A 26419-nucleotide genomic window follows, 5' to 3' on the forward strand; every position below is an offset into this window, starting at 1 on the left:
GGCCACTTGCAAAAAAGCAAACATAGACCCCCAGTTAACATCATGTACGAAGGTAAAATCCAAATGGATTAAAGACCTTGATATCAGACCTGATACCATAAGGTATATAGAACAACACGTAGGTAAAACACTCCATGACATTGAGACTAAAGGCATCTTCAAGGAGGAAACTGCACTTTCCAAACAAGTGGAAGCAGAGATAAACAGATGGGAATACATTAAACTGAGAAGCGTCTACACCTCAAAAAAAAAAAATAGTGCCCAGGGTACAAGAGCCACCCACCATGTGGGAGAAACTATTCACCCAATACCCATCAGATAAGGGGCTAATATCCAAAATATGCAAGGCACTGACAGAACTTTACAAGAAAAAATTGCCTAATACCATCAAAAAATAAGGAGAAGAAATGAAGCAAAGGGTTTTGGTCATAAGTAGATCATTGATGAGTAGGATTTCTCTGGTCAAAAACTCTGAAAATGAGTTGGAGAGACAGAGGTTACGGCACTTGCCTTGCATACAGCTAACCCAGTTTTGATCCCTGGCACCACATGGTTACTAATAACCATTTCATAGTGGTCATTTTATAGTGGTCCCTTCTTTGTCCTAAATACACTCCTCCACTACTTGTGGCAAATTTCCTACCATAGACTGGTCCTGGCTCTCATCTTTATTATCTCTGGATATTATTACCATACTATCTTACTTTTCATTTCCAAAATGAGTGCAATCATTTTATGTCTATTCCTCTCCTTCTGACTCATTTCACTCAGCATAATACTCTCCATATATATGCATGTAAAAAACAAATTTCATGACTTCACTTTTCTTTCTAATAGCTTCATAGTATTCTATTGTGTGCCATGGTTTCTTTAGCCACTCAGCTGTTCTCTGGTATTCGGGTTGTTTCCAGATTCTGACAATTGTGAATAGCGCTGCAATAAACATAGGAGTGCAGAGGGGTTTTCTGCATTGTGTTTTTTGGGCTCCTAGGAGTGATATTGCTGGATCATATGGAAGTTCAATTTCTAGCTTTTTGGGGAATACCCATATTGTTTTAGGAATGAACCTCTTTATCTAATAATCAAGACTTACATGATTATTCTTTTTGTTTGTTTTTGGTTTTTTCGGTCACACCCGCTGACACTCAGGGGTTACTCCTGGCTATGCGCTCAGAAATTGCCCCTGGCTTGGGGGACCATATGGGACACTGAGGATCAAACCACGGTCTGTCCAAGGCTAGTGCTTGTAAGGCAGACGCTTTTCTGCTTGCGCCACCGCTCCAGCCCCTGGTTAGTCTTTATTAAGTACTGTGTCAATACTGCAGAAAATACCCTCAGGTTAGACACTCCTTTAGCCAGGTGTCTAAAAAGTGAGGCATGGCATCCCAGAGAGATTTCTACAGTAAATAGAATGTTTAACATGAACAGTATAATAAAAGATACAAATGAAGTGGCGTAAAATGGGGACTCGAGGGACAAAATAATTGCACATGGATTCTGTTTTATTTTATCTTAACGTTCTTTGGCTGAAAGTTCAAAGCTAAGATATCAGCAAGGGGACTTCTTCTGAGAATTATGTTATGGGTGATTGTCCTTCCACTGTAACTTTACCTTGTCCTCTTTCTTTGCATCTTTTGTTCTCATAATTCAAAATAAAAAAATTAAAAAAATAAAAATAAAAAAAAATTAATAAATGGGGGCTTGGAGAGATAGCACAGCGGTGTTTGCCTTGCAAGCAGCCGATCCAGGACCAAAGGTGGTTGGTTCGAATCCCGGTGTCCCATATGGTCCCCCATGCCTGCCAGGAGCTATTTCTGAGCAGATAGCCAGGAGTAACCCCTGAGCACCGCCGGGTGTGACCCAAAAACCAAAAAAAAAAAAATTTTAATAAATGGGAGAAATCTACTATCCCTTCAATAATAGTGAGTTCTTATATCAGAATCACCTGAGATATTTTTGCAGGATAATGATGACTGGGCTTCACCTCAAAACTTTGAATCAAAATCTTCCAGGGAGAGATTTTTTCAGTTCTTCATTTCATATCTCTATTTGATTTTCATTGACTATGAGTTTCTTACCATCTTTGTCTTCATATTTGTAACAACATCTTAGCAACTAACAGTTAATAACACTAAATTAGAGGAAAGGACATTATCAATAAATAAAAAGGCACACAAATGAAGCAGAGGAATGCATGGAAATATCCCTCAGAGTCCCTAATTCTAAAAATCAAGCCTTTGAGTATGCCAAGAGCATGACCTTGCTTTTGGAGAAGGATCTTGACTTTATAGTTCTGTCATTTGAATCACTCCCTATTATCTTCCACATATGAAGAAGAATAATCTTGTTTGCCTGAGTAACCATTTAAACTGATCAAGTTTACTAAAGTATTATGTTCTCCTTTTAAAAAATAATTTTGATGTCATAATGGACAATTTAGGGTGATTTCTAACCTCCCTAGGCTTAATTATTCTTGCTGTAAAATAAAGATTTTATTTATTTGGTTTTTGTGCCACATCTGATGTTCAGGGGTTACTCTTTATTTTACACTCAAGCGTTATTGCTGACAGTGTTCAGGGGTCCATATGGGATGCCAGGGATCGAATACTTATTTAGCTTAATGCAAAGCAAGCACGTGTAATGTTTCTCTTGAAACATGTCTCTTTTGAATAGAAAGCTCTTAATATAAAATATAAACAGATATAGTAAAAAATAAATATATAGAATATATGAAAGTTAGAATTCAGATAGATTTTGCATCTTAGAACTTAAAAGTAAAGGAGGAAAATTAAAAAATAAAAGTATGAAACTTTCCCAAGTCCTGTTGCAGTATGAGTGAAATTGCAGAGTATCATGTTAAAGTAAGCCAGAAGGAAAAGGACCATGATAGAGAAATAAGCAAGAAAATAGTATTTGAACAATGACAAACTCTTGGCCTCAGATTACAAAACTCAGATCACTTAGCAGTATGCAGAAGGACAGAAAGCAGGAGGAGAGATAAAAAGGTGAATTAGAGGTGAAATAGGGAAAGTGGTGGAGGGCTTTAGGCACTTTAATATAAGAGGTGCAGAAACTTTATAACTCAAACACTATTGCAACAAGGTTACCAAAATATAATAATAAAAAGAAAAAATACAATCCCTAACCCCCCAATTTATTCATCTGAAAAATAAGCATAATAGCTCTTGTAATATATGGGAAAATATGAGTAGGTATTTTTATTAATATATTTACTTAAGCACTATGATTACAAACATATTTGTAGTTGTAGTATACCCCCCTTCACCAGTGCAACCTTCCCACCACCAATGAATGCCCCCTCTTTTTCCCCACCATCCCCCCCAGCCTGTCTTTGAGACAGGTATTCTATTTCTATCACTCACTACCATTGTCATGATAGTTGTTGATGTAGTTATTTCTCTAACTTCACTCATCAATCTTTATGGTAAGCTTCATGTCACCTGGAAATAATCCAGATGCCCAACAACAAATGAGTGGCTAAAGAAATATACACAATGGAATACTATGCAACTGTTAGGAAAAAATGAAGCCATGAAATTTTCCTATACATAAATGGACATAGAAACTATTATGCTGAATGAAATGAGTCAGAGGAAGAGAGATAGAAGAGTCTCACTCATCTATAAGATTTAAGGAAAATGGTTGGGGAGGGTGGGGAAGGAAAAAAATTTAAGAAAATTGTAAGATAGTATGGTAATAATACCAAGAAATAATAGAGATGAGGTTTGAAAGGACCAGCCCATGATATGAAGCTTACCACAAAGAGTAAAGATATTTTAACTGGGGCTGAAGAGATAGCATGGAGGCAAAGCCTTTGCCTTGCATGCAGAAGGTCGGTGGTTCGAATCCCGGCATCCCATATGGTCCCCCGAGCCTGCCAGGAGCGATTTCTGAGCATAGAGCCAGGAGTAACCCCTGAGAACTGCCGGGTGTAACCCAAAAACCAAAAAAAAAAAGATATTTTTAACTCATACACATATTACCTGTTACTCAGGAGTTTAACAAAGGAATTTAACAAAGGAAGCTAACTATGTTTAATTATGTTATATAAAATAATAAATTGGATAGAGGAAAGTTTGTAAAATTAATTTAAAATTTGAAAGGTAAAATATATTTAGAGAGTTTTATTTAACATCAAGCAAGTACAGAAAAAGTAGAGTTTCTAAGGGAAACTATCTTTAGAAATAGATTAAAATGTTTACAATTCACATGTAAAATGTTACTAAGTATGGTATGATGAATTAATTTGTTCTCTAAAGTACTTTAAACATGAACTTTATGAATATTGTTTATGTTATCATTTGATTAATAATGGTGAAAAGGTAAGCTTTTGCTAAGCTTTTGTCAGAACTGTTACAAATTCTAAAGTTTAGTGAAGTTTCATTTATATCTATATAGTATTATCTGTTGATATTATAGTATTTTGAGATTAACAAAGTTTTATTTTACTTCTTACTTCTTATAAGTAACTAATTATTTTCACTGGATTTTTGATTCCTATAAATAACTTGCACTATTTTTTATTCAAGTTTAAGATACAAAAATTTTCTCATTTTATTTACATATTTCATTGAAAAAATACATTATACTTTTAGCTTAAGTTTTTCCTTACCCAGAAAGTACTTTTTTTTTAGCACATATAGTAAATGCTAGTATTCTAAATATTTGCTTAAAAATAAAGTGTGCCGGGGGCCGGAGAGATAGCATGGAAGTAAGGCATTTGCCTTTCATGCAGGAGGTCATCGGTTCGAATCCCGGTGTCCCATATGGTCCCCCGTGCCTGCCAGGAGCAATTTCTGAGCCTGGAGCCAGGAATAACCCCTGAGCACTGCCGGGTGTGACCCAAAAACCAAAAAAAAAATAATAATAAAAAAAATAAAGTGTGCCACTGACAGAACTTTACAAGAAAAAACATCTAATCCCATCAAAAAATGGGGAGAAGAAATGGACAGGCAATTTGACAAGAAAATAAATACAAATGGTAAAAGGCACATGAAAAAATGCTCCACATCACTAATCATCAGGAAGGTGCAAATCAAAACAACTATGAGGTACCACCTTACACCACAGAGATTGGCACACATCACAAAGAAAGAGAACAAGCAGTGCTGGTGAGGATGTGGAGAGAAAGGAACTCTTATTCACTGCTGGTGGGAATGCCGACTAGTCCAACCTTTATGGAAAGCAATATGGAGATTCCTACAAAAACTGGAAATTGAGCTCCCATATGATCCAGCTATACCACTCCTAGGGATATACCCTAGGAACACAAAAATACAAAATACAAAACCCCTTCCTTACATCTATATTCATTGCAGCACTATTTACCATAGCCAGACTCTGGAAGCAACCAAGATGCTCTTAACAGATGAATGGCTAATGGAATATTATGCAGCTGTCAGGAGAGATGAAGTCATGAAATTTTCCTATACATGGATGTACATGGGATCTATTATGCTGAGTGAAATAAGTCAAGGGAGAAAGACGCAGAATAGTCTCACCCATCTATGGGTTTTAAGAAAAATGACATTCATGCAATTATTTTCAGAGACAAAAGAGAGGAGGGCTGGAAGTTCCAGCTCACTTCATGAAGCTCACCACAAACAGTGATGAGTGTAGTTAGAAACATAACTACATTGAGAACTATCCTAACAATGAGAATGAATGAGGGAAGTAGAAAGCCTGTCTACAGTACAGGCAGGAGTGGGGTGGGGAGGAGGGAGATTCGGGACATTGGTGATGGGAATGTTGCACTGAAACCCAACCATAATCATGTTTGTAATCAAAGTGTTCAAATAAAGATATAAAAAATTAAAATTAAAATAAATAAAATAAATAAAGTGTGCCAGAAACAAAAGTCTAGAAGAAATATGCACTAGTAGGGATTTGGGGAAGAAAGGATACTTGGCATTCTTGTTTACTGTTGGTGAGACTATAAACTGATCCTACCCTGATGGAAAATAGTATGGAGATTTCTCAAAATATTAAAAATGTATATCATATAACCCAACAATTTTATCTCTATATATCTATAAAAAACACTAAAATAATAATTCAAAATTCATAATTGCACACCAATATTCACTGCAAAGTTCTTTGTAATAGTCAATATATAAAAACTATCCAAATGTCCACTAAAAGATGAGTGGATAATGACTATGAATTTACAGAATGGAATATGGCTCAGATGTAAGCAAAGATAAAATAAACAAAAAACACCTTTTGCAACAACATGGGTGAAATTGTAAGCTGTAATGCTAAGAAAAACAAGTCAAAGGAGAAAAAGTTAAATTTCATATGTAGGATATAAATAACAATGTAAACTAACAAAGACAAACAAAAACAAACTTGACCACAAAACTGAGATTTCCAGAGGGGATGGGGAAGGGAAATTGAATAGGAATGTGTTAGAAACAATTGTATCTTTTTTTTTTTTTTTTTTTTTTTTTTTTTGGTTTTTGGGCCACACCCGGCAGTGCTCCGGGGTTACTCCTGGCTGTCTGCTCAGAAATAGTTCCTGCCAGGCATGGGGGACCATATGGGACACGGGGATTCAACCAACCACCTTAGGTCCTGGATCAGCTGCTTGCAAGGCAAACGCCACTGTGCTATCTCTCCTGGCCCGAAACAATTGTATCTTAAACTGAATATATTTTCTAATAATTACTGTTTAGCTGAATGAAAATGTTGGACTGAAAAGAAAAAATAGGAGTGTCATAAGTAATTTATGAATGTGGATAACTGAAAAATCACTTTTATATTATATTTGTTATCATTTATGAGAAAGTTTTACAGATCATGATAAAAGATTAGACGGCTAGATTTTAAGGTACAGTAAGAAAAATGTTCACAATCAAATCCCAGGGTCCTGGTGGCAACACATCATAGCTAGTTCTGCTGTAGTTAAACAAGCTTCTCATGAGGGCCAGAAGCTGCCTTGCAAGCGTAGGACAGACCGCGGTTCGATCCCCCGGTGTCCCATATGGTCCAACTCACAATATGAAGCTCACCACAAAGAGTGGTGAGTGCAGTTAGGAAAAAACTACACTAAAAACTATCCTGACAATCTTAATGAGTGAGAGAAGTAGAATGCCTATCTTGAATACAGGCGCGGGGGGGTGGGGGTAAATTGGTGGTGGGAATGTTGCACTGGTGAAGGGGAGTGTTCTGTTTATGTTATGCTTGCAATCATGGTGCTTAAATAAAGATTTTATATAAAAAAAATGTTTCTCAACCTCCTTGCCTGTGCTTGAAGTATCCTATTTTCTAATTTTCTCAGCTATTTACTTGAGGCTCTCTATTCTAGGATCCTGCTTGCTGCCCATCTTTCAATGAATTAACTCATCCCTCTTCAGGAAATCGGATTTTCTAGCAGGAATCCCTCAACTCCTGCACTCTCTCTGTTACAGCTTATCTCTCTGCAGCACCTGGTATCATCAATTTCCCATATTATCACAAGAAGCAGCATCTTATCTGCCTTTCAAGCTTCCCTTTCCTTCCATGTGTCCTCAAACTACACTTTTCCCTCTTCTGATGCTTTTGCTTTTCTCTCTTCCTGCCTCCAACTATTTCAATCCTCCTTTTTCCTCCTTTTACTTACTAGACTGTTCTTTCCATAGGTCAAGCTCCAAAACCATCTACACTTAAAATTTGTACTTCTACCCGTTTCTTCATTAACATCAGCCACATGTCAGTTGCCACATGGTGGCACTAGCTGAGCTGTAAGAAAAGTCATTTCAAGCCATTCAACTCCAATGGGAAATTACACTTCATCCTTGAAACATCTTGGTCTCTTCTGTTGATGCTCCTTGGACTTCTCTCTTTCCCCTAAGACATCCCTTTGACATGTCTTTCTGCATTTCTTCCTGATTCTCGCACTACCGTCTTTATTGTATCACTATATGTCTTGGGTATAGCTCTTTATCTATCTTTCTTAATAATGATGCTCTCAAGAAAACTTATAAATTCTGTTTACAAACCCTTAAAAATGACCTCTTTCTGGTCACCTCTTTTCTTGCCTGATCATTTTTGAGTTCCAGATACAATTATCCTTACTAGATATTTTAAATTATTTTCTAGATATTTCAATATTTTCAGATATCATTTTTACTATATAAAATCTTTATTTAAGCACCATGATTACAATTATGATTGTAGTTGGGTTTCAGTCATAAATAGAACACCTTTACCAGTGCAACATTACCATCACCAATGCTTCCCACCCTCCTCCCCCACCTCTGCCTGTATTCGAGACAGGCATTCTACTTCTCTCACTCATTAACATTGTCATGCTAGTTGTTAGTGTAGTTATTTCCCTAACTGCACTTACCACTCTTTATGGTGAGCTTCATACTGTGAGCCGGTCCTTCCGGCCCTCATCTCTATTGTCTCTGGGTGTATATAAATATATATATGTATATATATACACATATATGTATAATGTTTTTAAGTTTTCTTAAACCCCATAGATGAGTGATACTATTCTGTATCTATCTCTCTCCCTCTGACTTATTTCACTCAGCATAATGGTTTCCATGTACATCCATCCATGTATAGGAAAATTTCATGACTTCATCTCTCCTGATGGCTGCATAATATTCCATTGTGATGTGTGCCACAGTTTCTTTAGCCATTCATATGTTGAAGGGCATCTTGGTTGTTTCCAGAGTCTGGCTATTGTAAATAGCACTGCAATGAATATAGGTATGAGGAAGGGATTTTTAAATTGTACTTTTGTGCTTCTAGGGTATATCCCTAGGAGTTGTATAGCTGGATCGTATGGGAGCTCAATTTATAGGTTTGGAGGAATCTCCATATTATTTTCCATAAGGGTTAGATGAAATGGCATTCCCACCAACAGTGAATGAGAGTTCCTTTCTCTCCACATCCCCACCAGCACTGATTGTTCTTGTTCTTTGTGATGTGTGCCAGTCTCTGTGGCTTGAGATGGTACCTCATAGTTGTTTTGATTTGCATCTCCCTGATGATTAGTGATGTGGAGCATTTTTATGTGCCTTTTGGCTATCTGTATTTCTTCTTGAGGAAGTGTCTGTTCATTTCTTCTCCCCATTTTTTGATGGGGTTAGATTTTTTTTTCTTGTTAAATTCTGTCAGTACCTTGTATATCTTATATAATTGGGTACTGGGTGAATAGTTTCTCCTATTCTGTAGGTGGCCTTTGTATCCTACTCACTATTTCCTTTGAGGTACAGAAGTTTCTCAGCTTAATATAGTCCCATCTGTAAATCTTCGCTTGCACTTGTTTGGACAGTGCTATTTTCTCCTTGAAGATGCCTTTAGTCTCAATGTCATGGAGTATTTTACCTACGTATTGTTCTATTACCTTATGGTTTTAGGCCTAATATCAAGGTCTTTAATCCATTTGTATTTGACCTTTGTGCATGGTGTTAGAGGGGGGTCTGAGTTCGCTCTTTTGCAAGTGCATAACCAGTTGTGCCAACACCACTTGTTGAAGATTCTTTCCTTGCTCTATTTTGGATTTCTTGCTCCTTTATTTAAAATTAATTGATTGTATCTCTGGGGAACATTCTCTGAATACTCAAGTCTATTCCAGTGATATGAGGATCTGTCTTTATTCGAATACCATGTTGTTTTAATAACTATTGCTTTGTAATACAATTTAAATTTGGGAAAGTAATGCCTTCCATATTCCTTTTCCTAATGATTACTCTAGCTATTCATGGGTGTTTATTGTTCCAAATGAATTTCAGAAATGTTTGATCATCTTCTTTGAAGAATGTCATGGTTATCTTTAGAGGTATTTCATTAAATCTGTACAATGCTTTGGGGAGTATTGTCATTTTAATTATGTTAATCCTGCCAATCCATGAGTAGAGTATGAGTCTCCATTTCCTGTGTCCTCTTTTATTTCTTGAAGCAGGCTTTTGTAGTTTTCTTTATATAGGTTCTTTACCTCTTTAGTTAAGTTGATTCTAAGGTATTTGAGTTTGTGTGACACTAATGTGAATGGGATTATTTTTAATGTCCATTTCTTCTCTATCGTTTTGGTTTACAAGAAGGCCATTGATTTTTGTGTGCTAATTTTGTAGCCTGCCACTTTGCTATATGAATCTATTGTTTCTAGAAGCTTTTTGGTAGCGTCTTTAGGGTTTTCTAAATATAGTATCATGTCATCTGCAAATAGTGAGAGCTTAACTTCTTCCTTTTCTATATATATGTCCTTTTATTTTTTTCTTGCCTAATCTCTCTGACAAGTACTTCCAGTACTATGTTGAATAGAGTGGTGAGAGAGGGCAGCCTTGTCTTGTATGTTTATCTCTATTGAGAATATTTGCCATTGGCTTGTGGTAGGTAGTCTTAACTATATTGAGAAAAGTTCCGTCCATTTCCTTCTTGATGAGAGTTTTTATCAAGAATGGGTGTTGAACCTTATCAAATGCTTTCTCTGCATCTATTGATCTAATCATATGATTTTTATTTCTGTTTTTGTTGATATAGTGTATTATGTTGATTGATTTGCCAGTGTTAAACCATCCTTGCATTCCTGGAATGAAACCTACTTGGTCGTGGTGAATGATGATGAGGCATCGGATCCTATTTGCCAGAATATTGTTGAGGATCTTTGCATCTGTGTTCATCAGGGATATTGGTGTGTAATTTTCTTTTCTTTTCTTCTTCTTCTTCTTCTTCTTTTTTTTTTGGCTGCTTCTCTATCTGGTTTTGGTACCAAGGTGATGTTGGTTTCACTAAAACTATTTGGAAGTGTTCCTGTTTCTTCAATTTCATGAAAGAGCCTGAAAAGGATTGGTAGTGGTTCTAGGTATCTTAAAAGATTTCCTTTCATGTAGATATTCAAATTTCCTAGTAGGAAGTGCATAGAAGATCCTTATGAACTTTCAAAAATACCAATTATGGGGCGGGCGAGGTGGTGCTAGAGGTAAGGTGTCTGCCTTGCAAGCGCTAGCCAAGGAAAGACTGCGACCACGACCACGGTTTGATCCCCCAGCGTCCCATATGGTCCTCCCAAGCCTGGGGCAATTTCTGAGCGCTTAGCCAGGAGTAAGCCCTGAGCATCAAACGGGTGTGGCCCGAAAAAAACAAACAAAAAAAATACCAATTATGTATTCTGAACTCAATATTTGTAGTGGCTATCTACTAGAAGTCCATTTATTTCAAAGAAAGAGCTGTGGCAATGGTTATCTCTGTATAGTTTTACTATATATATTTTGTTTGTGCTCTTAATTTTTGTTTTAATTTGGGTCACCCAGGCTATACTTAGGTTTATTCCTGACTCTATGCTCAGAGAATTACATCTGGTGCTGGGGATCAAATTCTGGTCAGCTGCAAGCAAGGTAAGCACTTGTCCCACTGTCCTATCTTTCTAGTCCCATATTAATTATTTTGTATTTTCTTTCTCCAGATTTACTCAGCTTTTTTCTCTTCCTATTATATTGAATTCAGTACTGACTCATCTTCATTTTCTATTTGGGGGGGAGGGTTTGGGCCACACCTGGTGACACTAAGGGGTTACTCCTAGCTATGCATTCAGAAATCACTCCTGGCTTGGGAGACCATATGGGATGCCAGGGGATCAAACCTCGGTCCATCCTAGGCTAGCACCAGCAAGGCAAATGCCTTACCTCTTGCACCACCACTCCAGCTCCTATATTCTAATTTTTATTTTTTTTATTTTTTTTGTTTTTGTTTCTTGTTTGTTTGTTTGTTTTTGGACCACACCTGGTGATGCTCAGGGGTTACTCCTGGCTATCTGCTCAGAAATAGCTCCTGGCAGGCACGGGGGACCATATGGGATGCCGAGATTCGAACCAACCACCTTAGGTCCTGGATCAGCTGCTTGCAAGGCAAACACCACTGTGCTATCTCTCTGGCCCCTAATTTTTTATTTTTTATTTATTTATTTTTGTTTGTTTGTTTGTTTGTTTTTGCTTTTTGGGTCACACCCGGCAGCGCTCAGTGGTTACTCCTGGCTCTACACTCAGAAATCACCCCTGGCAGGCACCACCATCCTTCTGCATGAAAGGCAAACGCTTTACCTCATGCTATCTCACCGGCCCCTATATTCTAATTTTTTTAATGATGGTGTTAAGGATGGTGATAGATATTTCTATTCTTTCCAGTACTATGTTTAACTTATTTCTTATCATGTGAGTATTGAAGGAAGGCAAAGACTTTTTTCCACAGTAATTGTGTAAATCCAGTCCCATTGCTATTAAAGGAGACTAAGCAAGTGAGGGTAAGTGAGGCACAGAAGATTCCTTAGCAACATGAAGTTCAATTCAAAATGACAGGCTCAAATTTTAGAGAACTGTATCTTCTACATACTCATAAGAAGCAGTTTATGTGAGAAAAAAAGAAGTATGTTTTTAGTAAGGGCAAGTTGCAAATTGGTGAGTGCTAGTGTGATCAATAAATTCTATTATTGGCTGATCCTCTGAGGCATTTATGATAAAGATTTCAGCATTTGAACATCCTGTACAGGTCTTGGGGGTGGAGAGGATAAGATAAGAGAAACATTCTTTGCATTCTCAACTATCCAAACTCAGGGGAGTTTTCTGGGTTTAATTCTTGAATCAAGCTCTTAATTCCTTTTGGACCTGATTCAAATCCTTCTGTTAGCTGTTTTCACAAACTGGTACAAAGTGAGGCATAAACTCAGATCTGGCTACTTCCTACTGAGCCAGATTGTAGTGGAGAGGGGAGTAAAGAAACTGAACTGTTGGGGGAAAATACCTCTTCTAAAATAATCTTCATTGTGCCTTTGGGCCACATTCATAAAATTAACTTTTTACCCAAGACAAATTGAAGGAAGAGGCGGTGGCAGATCTTTGTTCTTCTACAGAAATTTCACAGTTAACAAGTTGATTGGTCCAGACTAGAACGTATTTTATAGAACCAGACTAGATCATCCAATTAAAGAGTTGTGTCTGTAGAGAAAAAAGGGATAGGGAAGTTAAGCAAACCAGATTCAGCTAAGAGAGTTAAGAGCTCTGAGAATTGCCAGTGAAAAACTATTGCTAATATTGGACAGAGAATCTTCAAATGACAGTTGTCTTGGATTGCAGTGTTATCAGTGTCCTCAGATACAAAGGAAAACACACAGGGTTTGTCCAGGTGGGTGCAATCACTAGGGCAATCTTTCTCTAGATTTTCTGAAACTCTTCATCTCTAAAAGATTGAATTTCTTTTTTTTTTTTTTTTTTTTAGAAAAAAGACAAATCTCAGTTCTTAACACAAGCCAACAAGAAAAACTTGAAATGTTAACTTGGAAAATCATAGTTAAATATTAGAAAAATTCAGGAAGAATTCTAGTTCCTATCAGTTTTACTTTAAAACACAATTTCACTTGTTCCCTCAATAAAAAATATCTCTATTCTATATACATTTTTTTACTTAAAACAAACTAGTGTTGTCTTATATTCAGTTTTATACCCATTGCCAATAGTACTGATTTCATAGAATTCTTAGAAAGCATAACCCTTAAAACCATAACTTCTAATTTCAAAATTAGGTATTTTGAAAGATATTGCATTACACCATTATCTTTAGAAAATAACTTTTCATAATTCCTACTTTACAGTACATAATTTTTTTCTTTCTAATACAAATTTCTAGGCTAGACTCCAGTTAATAGGTTCAATTTTTAGTTTCAAAAATAAACAAGTCTGGGCCAGAGAGGTAGCACAGCTGTAGGGCATTTGCCTTGCATGCATGCGGCTGACAAGGGAGGGACCTGGTTCGATTCCCAGCACCCATATGGTCCCCCAGCCTACCAGGGTGATTTCTGAGTGCAGAGCCAGGAGTAACCCCTTAGCACTGCTGTGTATGGCCCAACAACCAATCAATCAATTGATCAATAAATAAAGATTAAAAAATAAATAAAATAAACAAGTCTGGAGATAGAGCAATAACACAACAGGTAGGACACTCGCCTTTCACTTGGTTGACCAGGGTTCAATCCCTGACATACTTTATGGTCGCCTGAGCACCACCAGGAGTGATTATGCTTGCAGAGTCAGGAATAATCCCTGAACAGCACTGGGTATGGTCAGATGACAAAAAAAAAAAAAAAAAAAGATTTAAATTTCTTTTTTAAAAAATTTTTTATTTAAACAAATTTATTACATACATGATTGTGTTTGTGTTTCAGTCATGTAAAGAACACCACCCATCACCAGTGCAACATTCCAATCACCAATGTCCCAAATCTCCCTTCTCCCCAACCAACCCCCGCCTGTACTCTAACAGGCTTTCTATTTCCCTCATACATTCTCATTATTAGGATAGTTTGAAACGTAGTTATTTCTCTAACTAAACTCATCACTCTTTGTGGTGAGCTTCCTGAGGTGAGCTGGAACTTCCAGCTCTTTTCTCTTTTGTGTCTGAAAGTTATTATTGCAAAAATGTCTTTCATTTTTCTTAAAACCCATAGATGAGTGAGACCATTCTGCGTCTTTCTCTCTCTCTGACTTATTTCACTCAGCATAATAAATTCCATGTACATCCATATATAGGAAAATTTCATGACTTCATCTCTCCTGACAGCTGTATAATATTCCATTGTGTATATGTACCACAGTTTCTTTAGCCATTCGTCTGTTGAAAGGTATCTTGGCTGTTTCCAGAGTCTTGCTATGGTAATAGTGCTTTAATGAATATAGGTGTAAGGAAGAGATTTTTGTATTGTATTTTTGTGTTCCTAGGGTATATTCCTAGGAATGATTTAGCTGGGTCGTATGGGAGCACGATTTCCAGTTTTTGGAGGAATCTCCATATTGCTTTCCATAAAGGCTGAACTAGACGGCATTCCCACCAGCAGTGGATAAGAGTTCCTTTCTCTCCACATCCCCGCCAACACTGCTTGTTCTCATTCTTTGTGATGTATGCCAAATTCTGGGGTGTGAGGTGGTACCTTATAGTTGTTTTGATTTGCATCTCCCTGATGATTAGTGATGTGGAGCACTTTTTCATGTGTCTTTTGGCCATTTCTATTTCTTCTTTGTCAAAGTGTCTGTCCATTTCTTCTCCCCATTGTTTGATGGGATTAGATGTATTTTTCTTGTAAATTTCTGTCAGTGCCTTGTATATTTTGGATATTAGCCCCTTGTCTGATGGATATTGGGTGAATAGTTTCTCCCACTCAGTGGGGGGCTCTTGTATCCTGAGTGCTATTTCTTTTGAGGTGCAGAAGCTTCTCAGTTTAATATATTCCCATCTGTTAATTTCTGCTTTCACTTGCTTGAAGAGTGCTTTTTCCTCTTTGAAGATGCCTTTAGTCTCAATGTCCTGGAGTGTTTTACCTACGTGTTGTTCTATATATCTTATGGTATCGGGTCTGATATTGAGGTTTTTCATCCATTTGAATTTAACCTTCGTACATGATGTTAGCTGGGGGTCTAAGTTTAATTTTTTTGCAAGTGGCTAGCCAGTTGTGCCAACACCACTTGTTGAAGAGGCTTTCTTTGCTCCATTTAGGATTTCTTGCTCTTTAATCAAAAATTAGGTGATTGTATGTCTGGGGAACATTCTCTGAGTATTCAAGCCTATTCCACTGATCTGAGGGCCTGTCTTTATTCCAACACCATGCAGTTTTAATAACTATTGCTTTGTAGTACAGTTTAAAGTTGGGGAAAGTAATTCCTCCCATATTCTTTTTCCCAATGATTGCTTTAGCTATTCTAGGATGTTTATTGTTCCAAATGAATTTCAAAAGTGCCTGATCCACTTCTTTGAAGAATGTCATGGGTATCTTTAGAGGAATTGCATTAAATCTGTACAGTGCTTTGGGGAGTATTGCCATTTTAATGATGTTAATCCTGCCAATCCATGAGAAGGGTATGTGCTTCCATTTCCTCGTGTCCTCTCTTATTTCTTGGAGCAGAGTTTTATAGTTTTCTTTGTATAGGTCCTTCACATTTTTAGTCAAGTTGATTCCAAGATACTTGAGTTTGTGTGGCACTATTGTGAATGGGGTTCTTTACTTAATGTCCATTTCTTCCTTATTACTATTGGTGTATAGAAAGGCCATTGATTTTTGTGTGTTAATTTTGTAGCCTGCCACCTTGCTATATGAGTCTATTGTTTCTAGAAGCTTTTTCGTAGAGACTTTATGGTTTTCTAGGTAGAGTATCATGTCATCTGCAAACAGTGAGAGCTTAACTTCTTCCTTTCCTATCTGGATTCCCTTGATATCTTTTTCCTGCCTAATTGCTATAGCAAGTACTTCCAGTGATATGTTGAATAAGAGTGGTGAGAGAGGACAGCCTTGTCTTGTGCCAGAATTTACAGGAAAGGCTTTCAGTTTTTCTCCATTGAGAACATATTTGCTTGTGGTAGATGGCCTTAACTATATTGAGAAAGGTTCCTTCCATTCCCATCTTGCTGAGAGTTTTGATCAAGAATGGGTGTTGGACCTTATCAAATGCTTTCTCTGCGTCTGTTGATATGATCATGTGATTTCTATTTTTCTTGTTGTTGATGTTGTGAATTATGTTGATAGATTTACGGATGTTAAACCAGCCTTGCATTCCTGGGATGAAACCTACTTGATCATAGTGGATGATCTTCTTAATGAGGCATTGACTCCTATATGCCAGGATTTTGTTGAGAATTTTTGCATCTGTATTCATCAGCGATATTGGTCTGTAATTTTCTTTTTTGGTAGCATCTCTGTCTGGCTTAGGTATCAAGATGATCCCTGAACAGCACTGGGTATGGTCAGATGACAAAACAAAAAAAAATAATTAAAATTTCTTAAAAAAAAGAAAAATCAAGTCAGGGTCTAGAGTGATAGTACAGAGGGTAGAGCATTTGCCTTGCTTATGGATGACCTGGATTCCATCCCCAGCACCAATATTATCCCCCAAGTCCTACCAGCAGTAAACCCTGAGTGCAGAACTGAGATAAACCTTAAGCACCACTGAGTGTAGCCTCCAAAACAACAATAATAATAACAATAATAAAATAAGTAAAATTATAAATATTTTAAAGTGATCTAAAGAATCAAACAAAAATCCCAATTATTAAACAGTAAAGTCTATTTTTCAAAAGAACTGAAAAATTATTTTAAAAAATATTTAAATGGAGACTCCTTCAATACTAAAATTTTATTAAAATTTAATATTGTGTTCTTCTGAGGAAACTGAGTACCTGAAGGGAGCCCTGTCCTGTGCTTCTCTGTCTTTTCTGAATTCTTGAAGCTCTCCTCAGAGCCCTGGGAAGCGAACCCCCAAAAATTGTCACCTAGAGGCCCGGAAGAGTGCGGCCCCTCCGGTCGCGCACTCTTTCTAATCAATAAACCCCACCACAACACGCAGGTGAAACCACACTACTAGCGTGATAATGGGGAAAACTCGCAGGCAAACACCATGCAGAGAATGAAGACGATAGCTTGGATGACCTAAAAAAATTCCAACCATCTGATTAACCTCTCGGATAAGGAACTTAAAATAGAAATATGGAAGATGTTTGTAGACCTCAAAGAAAGCATAGATCAATCTGAACAGAACACAAAGACAGAAATCAGAAAACTCCAAACTGAAAGAGCAGATCTGAAAAACACGGTAGCTCAACTGAAAACCTCAGTGGATGGCCTCGACAGCAGGGTAACAGCAGCTGAGGAGAGAATCAGAGTACTGGAAGATGAGATGCAGAAAAACTCAATACAGCAGAAGAAACTGGAAAAGAACCTTAGGACAAACGATCAGGCAATGAAAAAGTACTCAAGGAATGCAAACAGATGAAAACAGAAGTCTTTGATAAACTCAACAGAAACAACATAAAAATCATCGGAGTCCTAGAGGCCCAGGTAAGAGATCTCCAGGAAGAATCAACTGTCAAAGACATCATCAAAGAGATACTGCCAGAGTTAAAGACTACATGCAATCAAATCCTGCATGCCCAAAGAGTACCAGCTAAAAGAGACCCAAAGAAAAACACCCCAAGACACATCCTCATTACAATGACAAATCCCACAGATAGAGATAGAATACTGAAAGCAGCAAGATCAAAAAGGGAAATTACATTCAAAGGAGCATCCCTAAGACTTACAGCAGACATGTCACAAGAAACTCTCAGGGTCAGAAGACAGTGGTGGGATATTGTGACAAGACTGAATGAAATGAATGCCTCACCGAGAATACTGCACTCAGCCTGACTCACGTTCAGGTTTGAAGAAAGCATACATAGCTTCATGGCTAAACAACAGCTCAGAAACTTCACAGATGAAAAACCAGCCTTAAAGGAAAAACTGAAAGGTCTACTTTAAGACAAGAGAGACCAACAAACACAGCAAACTTATCTATAAAGATGATATTAAATCCTATGACAATCATCTCCCTCAATGTCAATGGACTAAATTCACCAATTAAAAGACACAGAGTAGCAAAATAGGTAAAAAAGATGAATCCAAAATTCTGCTGCCTACAAGAAACACACCTGAATAGTCAGAAAAAACATAGACTCAAATCAAAGGCTGGAGGAAAATCATCCAATCAAACAACACACTTAAAAAAGCTGGGGTGGTTTGGGGCTGGAGAGATAGCATGAAGGTCAGGTGTTTGCCTTTCATGCAGAAGGTCATCAGTTCAAATCTCGGCATCCCATATGGTCCCCCGTGCCTGCCAGGAGCAATTTCTGAGCCTGGAGCCAGGAATAATCCCTGAGCACTGCTGGGTGTGACCCAAAAACCAGGAAAAAAAAGCTGGGGTGGCAATATTAATATCTGATGACAGCAACTTTATACTCAGAAAAGTTGTAAGGGACAAAGATGGACACTATGTACTAATCAAGGGATATGTGCAACAGGAAGAAATCAGACTATTAAACATATATGCACCCAATGAGAGACCAGCAAATTATCTAATACAATTACTGACAAATCTAAAAAAAGGCATCAATAATAACACAATAATTGTGGGAGACCTCAACACGGCCATGTCAACACTTGATAGGTCAACCAGACTGAAACCCAACAAAAACATACTAGCCCTGAAAAGAGTAATGGGAGAAAGAGGACTAGTAGATATATAGGGCACTCCACCCAAAAAAACCTGGATACATATTCTTCTCCAGGATAGACCACATGCTGACACATAAAACATACCTTTATAAAATCAAGAGGATAGAAATCTTGCAGGCTACCTTTGCTGACCACAAGGCTCTGAAATTAGTTGTGAACTATAAAGCCACACAGAAGAAAAACTTTAACAATTGGAATTTAAACACCCTGCTACTGAACAACCAGTGGGTCCGAGATGAAATCAAAGAGGAAATCAAAACTTTCCTGGAAACAAATGATAATGAAGGCACAAACTGCCAGAATCTATGGGACACAGCAAAAGCGGTCCTGAGAGGAAAATTTATAGCTTTGCAAGCACACATCAGGAAGGAAGAAGGGCATACCTGAATAACGTAATGACGCAGCTCATAAAATTGGAAAATGACCAATGAAAGGAACCAAAAATAGGGAGACAGAAGGAAATAACAAAACTGAAAGCAGAACTCAATGAAGTGGAAAACCAAAAAACAATCCAAAAGATCAACAAAAGCAGAAGTTGGTTCTTTGAAAAAATAAACAAGATTGATAGACCATTGGCAAAACTCACAGAGAGAGAGAGAGAGAGAGAGAGAGAGATCTGATAACCCATATTAGAAATGAGAAGGCGGAGATCACGACAGATACTGCAGAGATTCAAAGAGTAATCAGAGACAACTTTGAGAAACTTTATGCTACTAAACATGAGAACCTAGAAGAAATGGATAAATTCTTGGACACATAGCCTTACACAATTAAGTAAGGAAGATATAGCCTATCTAAATACCCACATCATTATTGAGGAAATTGAAGCTGTAATCAAACATCTGCCTAAAAAGAAAAGCCCAGGCCCAGATGGATTTACTAATAAATTCTTTCAAACCTTCCAAGAGGAGCTACTACCAATCCTAGCCAGGCTCTTCCATGAAATTGAAAAAAACGGGAACACTCCCAAACAGCTTTTATGAAGCCAACATCACCTTGATACCAAAACCAGACAAAGATGCTGCCAAAAAAGAAAATTACAGACCAATATCCCTGATGAATGCAGATGCAAAGATCTTCAACAAAATCCTGGCAAATAGAATCCAATGCATCATCAAGAAGATCATACACTACGACCAAGTAGGTTTCATCCCAGAAATGCAATGATGGTTTAACATCTATAAATCTATCAATATCATACACAACATAAACAACAAGAAAAGTAGAAATCTCATGATCATATCAATAGATGCAGAGAAAGCATTTGATAAGATCCAACACGCATTCTTGATCAAAACTCTCAGCAAGATGGGAATGGAAGGAACTTTTCTCAATCTAGTTAAAGCCATCTACCACAAGCCAATGGCAAATATCATCCTCAATGGAGAAAAACTAAAAGCCTTTCCTCTAAATTCTGGTATAAGACAGGGCTGTCCGCTCTCACCACTCCTCTTCAACATAGTACTAGAAGTTTTTGCTATAGTGATCAGGCAAGAAAAAGATATCAAGGGAATCCAGATAGGAAAGGAAGAAGTCAAGCTCTCACTGTTTGCAGATGACATGATACTCTACTTAGAAAACCCTAAAGTCTCTACAAAAAAGCTTCTAGAAACAATAGACTCATATAGCAAGGTGGCAGGCTACAAAATTAACACACAAAAATCAATGGCCTTTTTATACAACAATAATGATAGGGAAGATATGGATGTCAAGAAGGAAATCCCATTCACATTAGTGCCACACAAACTCAAATATCTTGGAGTCAACTTGACCAAAGACATGAAGGACCTATACAAAGAAAATTATAAAGCCCTGCTCCAAAAATAAGAGAGGACACACGGAAATGGAAACACATACCCTGCTCATGGATTGGTAGGATTAACATCATTAAAATGGCAATACTCCCCAAAGCATTGTACAGATTTAATGCGATCCCCTTAAAAATACCCATGACATTCTTCAAAGAAGTGGATCAAACACTTATGAAGTTTATCTGGAACAATAAACACCCTCGAATAGCTAAAGCACTCCTAGGGAAAAGGAAAATGGGGGGCATTACTTTTCCCAACTTTAAACTGTACTACAAAGCAATAGTTATCAAAACAGCATGGTATTGGAATAAAAACAGACCCTCAGATCAGTGTAATAGGCTTGAGTCTCAGACAATGTTCCCCAGACATACAATCACCTAATTTTTGACAAGGGAGCAAGAAATCCTAAGTGGAGCAGGGAAAACCTCTTCAACAAGTGGTGCTGGCAGAACTGGTTAGCCCCTTGCAAAAAAGCAAACATAGACCCCCAGTTAACATCATGTATGAAGGTAAAATCCAAATGAATTAAAGACCTTGATATCAGACCTGATACCATAAGGTATATAGAACAACACGTAGGTAAAACACTTTATGACATTGAGACTAAAGGCATCTTCAAGGAGGAAACTGCACTTTCCAAACAAGTGAAAGCAGAGATAAACAGATGGGAATACATTAAGCTGAGAAGCTTCTGCACCTGAAAAGAAATAGTGCCCAGGGTACAAGAGCCACCCACCGTGTGGGAGAAACTATTCACCCAATACCCATCAGATAAAGGGCTAATATCCAAAATATACAGGGCACTGACAGAACTTTACAAGAAAGAAACATCTAATCCCATCAAAAATGGGAGAAGAAATGAACAGGCACTTTGATAAAAAAGAAATACAAATGGCCAAAAGGCACATAAAAAATGCTCCTCATCACTGATCATCAGGGAGATGCAAATCAAAACAATGATGAGATACCATCTCACACCACAGAGACTGGAACACATCACAAAGTATGAGAACAATCAGTGCTGGCGGAGATGTGGAGAGAAAGGAACTCTTATCCACTGCTGGTGGAAATGCTGTCTAGACCAACTTCTTTGGAAAGCGATATGGAGATTCCTCCAAAAACTAGAAATTGAGCTCCCATACAATCCAGCTATACCACTCCTAGGAAAATACCCTAGGAACACAAGAATACAATAAAAAAAAAAAACACTTCTTCACACCAATGTTTATTGTAGCAATATTCACAATAGCCAGACTCTGGAAACAACCAAGATGCCCTTCAACAGACGAATGGCTAAAGAAACTGTGGTACATATACACAATGGAATATTATGCAGCCGTCAGGAGAGATGAAGTCATGAAATTTTCCTATACATGGATGTACATGGAGTCTATTATGCTGAGTGAAATAAGTCAGAGGGAGAGAGAGAGAGAGAGACGCATAATAGTCTCACTCATCTATGGGTTTTAAGAAAAACAAAAGTCATTTTTGCAACAATCCTCAGAGACAATGAGAGGAAGGCTGGAACTTCCAGCTCACTTCATGAAGCTTACCACAAAGAGTGGTGAGTGCAGTTATAAAAAAATAACTACACTGAGGGCTGCTAGAACCATGACCAGAATGTATATATCTTGAGACCAATAAAAAAGCCCTAGTCTAGGGTTTGAACTACATCTAAAAAAGATGTTATTCTTTTCCTGGTAAAAGTTCAACAGCCCAAAGCAACATCCCAGGCCAAACCTTCTTGATGTTAACTCTGAGATAAAAGTTAACAAGTATTCAAGGTCCTTTTGAGAGATGTCCCCAAAAACAGCAGCTGCAAAGGCACCTTAAATAAAGAGGGAAAAGAGTTGTTTCTAAGTGTCTTTATTTTATTTATTTATTTATTTTTTAAATATAGAACGCTTCACGAATTTGCGTGTCATCCTTGCGCAGGGGCCATGCTAATCTTCTCTGTATCGTTCCAATTTTAGTATATGTGCTGCCGAAGCAAGCACTAAGTGTCTTTATTTTAGTACTGAGTTTTTCTAGGTAAACAGAAACTATTAATCAAGGCTATATTTGCCTGTAAAAATCCTTATGTTGGGGGCCAGAGAGATAGCATGGAGGTAAGGCATTTGCCTTTCATGCAGGAGGTCATCGGTTCGAATCCCGACGTCCCATGTGGTCCCCCGTGCCTGCCAGGAGCAATTTCTGAGCCTGAAGCCAGGAATAACCCCTGAGCACTGCCGGGTGTGACCCAAAAACCACAAAAAAAAATCCTTATGTTGGGAAGTAAATGATTTACTCTATACAGGGAGCAGAAGGAAGAATCATGTATAGGCAAATTACATGTTTGTTATAAAGCATGCAGAGTGTCAGTTCCATTAACAGACATCTCATTCAATTATCCACACTGAGGAGAAAACTCAGCGGGCCTATTGATACATGGGCCTATTGCAAGCAGCCAATCCAAGGACCAAAGGTGGTTGGTTGGAATCCCGGTGTCCCATATGGTCCCCCGTGCGTGCAAGGAGCTATTTCTGAGCAGACAGCCAGGAGTAACCCCTGAGCACCGCCGGGTGTGGCCCAAAAAACAAAAAACAAAAATAAAATAAAATACATATCAAACTGGGGTCAGCTGTATGCAAAGTTAGCATCTTAATCCTGTATTATTTCTCTGTGTAAATTATTTTGGAATTTGATTTTTTTAAAAAGAGGTCTATATGAGGGGCCGGGTAGGTGGCGCTGGAGGTAAGGTGTCTGCCTTGCAAGCGCTAGCCAAGGAAGGACCGCGGTTCGATCCCCCGGCGTCCCATATGGTCCCCCCAAGCCAGGGCGATTTCTGAGCACATAGCCAGGAGTAACCCCTGAGCGTCAAACGGGTGTGGCCCAAAAACCAAAAAAAAAAAAAAAAAAAAAAAAAGAGGTCTATATGAGCCAGAATGATGCTTCAGCAGTTGTGGTGTTTGCCTTGCACCTTGCTGATCTGGGTTTCATCCCTGGCTTCCCAAATGGTCCCCTGAGCCAGCCAGAGTTCAGGCTCTTTTTAACATGTTTCTTGCTTTGTTTATTTAGTTTTTTTCCCCTTAGGAGAAGCCTGCATTCTCTCTTGAACATGTATTCTGCTCTCCTTTCACATCTTTCTAAGTAAACTTTATTTAATAAAAACTACCTTGAATCATTTAAAAAAAATTATGTGGCTGTAACTATCTTTCAAAACAGTTATTTCTTAGATGAAACCATTGCCTTTATCATGCCTTTCAACACAGTCAGCAAACAAATCCTTCATTTAGAAACATTTCCTTCTTTGGAATTAGATCAATAACACAATATGCATTTTGTACTTATGTGACATATTACTTATATTACATTATAGATCTTAAGATATAAAAAATAATGAATAGTAAACTTCGATCCAAATTTGATGGCTTCTCGGGCAGAGTTTTTGTCATTACTATGTCAGAGCCCAATTCCTTAACATCACTAGCTCAGGGGTCAGAGCATGAACTTTGGATCATTGTACACCTGTATTTTCATTCTAAATATGGAAGCTGAGTGATATAAACAAATTATTTAACCTCTTGGAATGCCACATTCCTCAATCATAAATTTAGGCTATAATTCAGAACTGTCATAAAAATTAACTAAGATGATAAATGTAAAGTTCTTAAAACAATTAGATCTCAAAAAGCAACTCTAGCACCAGGGATAGTGTGGTGTTTACTTCCTCAAAGCAAGGCTTAAGCTACTTTTCATCCTTGGAGCTTTGCAGTGAACCCTTGGAATTTCCACCTAAACACTGCTTGGGAGGCTTCTTCAAATAAAATAAATAAATAATAGCTATTATTAATATTCAGTCCTTTTGATGTTTAAAATGTTCCTCATTTTTGTGATCAATTCAACTACCTGTGTCTACAAATCTGGCTGATTCAACTGTATTCTATTTACTGAATGTTTTAATTCTTGTGTGAGAGTATATTATTGAACCCCAGATTTGGGGGTGGTTGTGTTGATGGACATAATGTGATATAGGGGCATAGCAGGGAGTGGGGGTTCTGTATACTTTGGTGGTGGTGAGGTAACAGTATACACTAAGACCATAAATGTCAACACTATTTCAGACACAGTCCCTTCACTATAATATATATAAATATATATTTTTATATTATAACCATAGGTCAAGGTATGCATTTTTTAATTTTTTATTTAATTTATTTTTAATATGATTTTAATTTTGATCATAGTAGTTTACATATTGTTGACAATAATATTATGGGTACATATTTACATAAAATCAGGGGGGTTCCCATCACCGATTTGTCTTCCCTACCCCTCCGTGTTCGTCCTACCTCCCATATCCTCCTCCCTCACCCCCAGGGCTGCGAGAATATGTGGTCCCCTCTGTACCTAGCTTACTACTTAGAAGTTTTGGTCTTGGTGCCTCCCTTATTTCCCCCTCTAACTGGGAGGAAGAACTACATAGTTCAAGTTATGTTGTTTTATTTGAAGAAGAGAAAAGTAGTAAACTGGGGTAAAAGTCTAATATGCTGAAAATGGGCGGAATCCTTCTAGAGGCTCTCATCGTCAGTTTGAGAGATGAAGGAGAAAAATAAGGTGAAACATCCCAACAGTACAAAAAGAATTGTCAAATATCCAGTGAGCACTCCAGTGATAACGATAGGCACCACAAAAAAAGCCATGGTCTTGAGTTAAAAAACATGGCGGAGCACCTAAAGAAAGAAAAGAAAAGAAGAAAAAAATATATATAAATATAAATGGGGACAACAACTTCAATAACCACACCAAAACAAAGAAATCGACAAAAAGTAGATAGGCAAATAAAAATAAAAATAATAATAATAATAATAAATGAAGAAAAAATAATATATAAAAGATAAAAAAATGTTTTGTGCTTTTTGTCTTTTTTTTCCCTCCTGCACTGGCACAGTAAATATTGGGGTCATTCGAAAAAGAATTCACTTGGCCTAAGCGCTATGGGGTTTCTCCACCCTTGGGGTATATTGTCACGGGATTAGCTATAGACTCCGTTCAGGTTCATTTACTCTACCGGTGGTGCTTTCGTGGTGTTTGGAAAACTTCTGCTTCGTCCTGGGTTTGTTTTTTTGTTTGTTTGTTTTATTTTGTTTTTGGGCCACACCCGTTTGATGCTCAGGGGTTACTCCTGGCTATGCGCTCAGAAATAGCTCCTGGCTTGGGGGGACCATATGGGATCGAACTGTGGTCCTTCCTTGGCTAGTGCTTGCAAGGCAGACACCTTCCCTCTAGCGCCACCTCTTCGGCCCCTTTAATTAATTTATTTAAAGAAAATGCATCACATACTTGACCATAAATATTTGTTTCCAGATAAGTAAAAGCAAAGTTATTTTAAAAAATGAAAGAAAAAGGGGCCGGAATGATAGCACAGCGGTAGGACATTTGCCTTGCACGCACTGCCCAGAAAGAACCTGGATTCCATCCCCAATGTCCCATATGGTCCCCTAGTCAGAACTGACTTCTGAGCACATAGCAAGGAATAACCCCTGAGCATCACCGGCTGTGGCCCAAAAATAAACAAAAAATGAAAGAA

General features: G+C 37.7%; 1 non-coding gene across 1 annotated transcript; it reads right to left on the reverse strand.

Moving 5' to 3' along the window:
- Positions 1 to 22740: 22740 nt before the first annotated feature.
- LOC126005580 (U6 spliceosomal RNA) lies at positions 22741 to 22847 on the reverse strand. Its single transcript, XR_007494628.1, has one exon. It is a non-coding gene; the product is annotated as a U6 spliceosomal RNA (small nuclear RNA).
- Positions 22848 to 26419: the final 3572 nt, after the last annotated feature.

The sequence above is a fragment of the Suncus etruscus genome, chromosome 3 (assembly GCF_024139225.1).
Source record: "Suncus etruscus isolate mSunEtr1 chromosome 3, mSunEtr1.pri.cur, whole genome shotgun sequence".
Classification (NCBI taxonomy): Eukaryota; Metazoa; Chordata; class Mammalia; order Eulipotyphla; family Soricidae; genus Suncus; species Suncus etruscus.